The following is a 2568-nucleotide window of genomic DNA, read 5'->3' as shown; positions in this document are numbered from 1 at the left end:
CCAGCCTGGGCCACAGAGCAAGACTCCGTCTCAAGAAAAAAAAAAAGAAAAAAAGCTCTGTGCAACATTGGCAGGAGTCCAGACAGCTCCTGTTGTTATGGAAAAGGGGGAAGGCGGGAGTGAGGGTTGGTAAAGGAAGAGCCAGTAGTTCATCTCCCCAGCACAGTCATGCCACACAGAGTCTATATATTGTCTTTCCAACTTATTTATATCCTGTCCCCAGATATATGTGCAATAAAGAGCCAGCATTTTTTAATTCACTTTTTCAAAAACTCTCTGAAAGAAAATGCTTCTAAAGACATTTAAGCACTAACAGATCATTGATCCAGGCCTCTTTATGAGAATTCAAAATGCAGAGGCTGAACTCGCATCCTCCCCGGGAAATGTACATGGAGCTGGTGTGGGGGCTACATGTGAGATCCCCTTACCCTTCCCAGAGGAGCGGCAAATGCCCAGGATGGCCTGGGGTAAGCCCTTTAACCTCCAGGACCTTAGTCACTCCACCCAAATGTAGTGATGCTTTAGAAAATCAACAGGCCTCATTCCATCTGTGAAATTCTATTATTCTTTATGCACAGCACGGAAAACGTAATAACCAAACAATGTATTAGTTCTTACAGAGGCTAATCAAAGCAACTATACAATGCAAGATGCATCCTGGATAAGCCATTGTTTCCCCTCAGCCATGACAGACCATATGGAGACACTTCAGCTGACCCTGTGCCCCACCAGGTTAAGGCAAGAAGCCAGGAAAAGAAACATTTCCTTTCTCATGGAATATTCTCCCTGTTCTTGGTCAGTCAAGCTTGCTGTTACTAGAAGTATATTTCCGGGATATCTTTCTTTTCTTTTCTTTATTTTTGTTGAGACAGAGTTTCGCTCTTGTTTCTTAGCCTGGAGTGCAATAGCGCGATCTCGGCTCACTGCAGCCTTGAACCTCTGCCTCACAGGTTCAAGCAATTCTCCCTGTCTCAGCCTCCCAAGTAGCTGGGATTATAGGTATCCACCACCATACCTGGCTAATTTTTGTGTTTTTAGTAAGACAGGGTTTTGCCATGTTGGCCAGACTGGTCTTGAACTCCTGACCTCAGGTGATCCACCCGCCTGGGCCTTCCAATCCAGGATACCTTTTTAAGCTTCCCAGGCTTTCCTCATTCAGGTATCCTGAAAGCAGTCGTGCTGGAGCGTGCGGCTCCCAGAACCCAGAGCACAGCTGTTCTGGGGACAGACAACAGAATATATACCTGGGACAAAGCTGTGGCAGCACTCCAGCTGGGGGAGGATTTGTCAACTGGCAACCCCCAGGCAGATGGCAGCAGGAGCTGGAGCTAGGAGCAGTGAGCAATCTGACTTAGGAGAGGTCCTCACAGGGGACAGGGTCTCAGGGTGACTTCCTTCAGCCCCTGGGGAAGACCTGCCTGCACGGCCTAGAGCCACGTATGCGGACCTTCTTCATGGCAGGCCGCATGTGGGACGTGCAGACACCTGTGCAGCCCCCTGGCTAACTGGGTGAGGCAGCTCATGGCCAGAGGTGAGCACCCCGGGGCCAAGGGCAAGAGCATCTCAGCATACCCGTTACTCTGGCCTGGGAGAGGAAGGATGAGACACTGAGATGCATTCATGGGTACCGCTCAGTTTATGTCTTCTCATAAAACTGTTTCTCAGAACTGCCATGCCCCCGACACTGTTTGAGTTTCTGAAGTATTGAAATATGATGTAAATAAATGCCTACGAAACAAAGTTTTGATTAGTAAGCCTCACACTTTGATGCAAAGCTTACTAAGCAATGGGGCTTTTGTCACCCTAGGGCCCACAACTTCCCCTCATCAGCGTAAGCCCAGATGTGACTCACCTGTGTGAGGTTCACATTCCAAGTGGAGCATTACGTTTTAGGTTTCACCTTCAGAAAAGATCTTGGTAATATTGAACACAGGGACTTAACAAGTCAAAGCCATGTGGCTGGCATTGAAAAAGAGAATCCACAGCCCCGAATAAACAAGCCAAGCAAGGAGCTCCTAGGGCCACCGGAGCATAGCGAGGCATCTGGTAGAAGTGTCCGCAGCTACCGAACACCTGGGTAGAGTTTTGAAGGACAGCCTGGCAAGGTACCAGCAAGGCGCCCCTCTTGCCTGCCCCCGGGCCTGAAGAGGTCGCCAGCAAAGGCAGAGCTCGTCGTCAGGTGCTTCAGAGCTTCACACCATCTCCCACGGGAGCGGGAGATTCAGGAAAGCACACCCATGTCTTATGATGATAATGAAAGGTCAGGGCCACCTGATCCTCTCAGCTTCAGAAGCTCATACTCAGAACAGTGAAAACTGCCTTCCATCCTGTGCATGGAAAACTTGCAACAGCATTTTTTTTTTTGAGCTGGAGTCTCTCTCTGTCATCAGGCTGGAGTGTAGTGGCGCAATCTCAGCTCACTGCAATCTCCAACTCCCTGGTTCAAGTGATTCACCTGCCTCAGCCTCCCAAGTAGCTGGGATTATAGGCGCACGCAACCGTGCCAAGCTAATTTTTGGGTTTTTTTTTTAGTAGGGATGGGGTTTCTTTCTTTTTTTTTTTTTTTTT

General features: G+C 48.8%; 1 protein-coding gene across 1 annotated transcript in view; it reads left to right on the top strand.

Annotated features, from left to right (window-relative positions):
* CREG2 (cellular repressor of E1A-stimulated genes 2) overlaps positions 1-2568 on the top strand; it is a 43412-nt gene that overhangs the window by 4288 nt on the left and 36556 nt on the right. The window lies entirely within an intron of this gene.

Source organism: Colobus angolensis, unplaced genomic scaffold, assembly GCF_000951035.1.
Source record: "Colobus angolensis palliatus isolate OR3802 unplaced genomic scaffold, Cang.pa_1.0 Scaffold42, whole genome shotgun sequence".
NCBI classification, from domain to species: domain Eukaryota; kingdom Metazoa; phylum Chordata; class Mammalia; order Primates; family Cercopithecidae; genus Colobus; species Colobus angolensis.
This window is presented reverse-complemented; position numbering and strand designations above follow the sequence as displayed.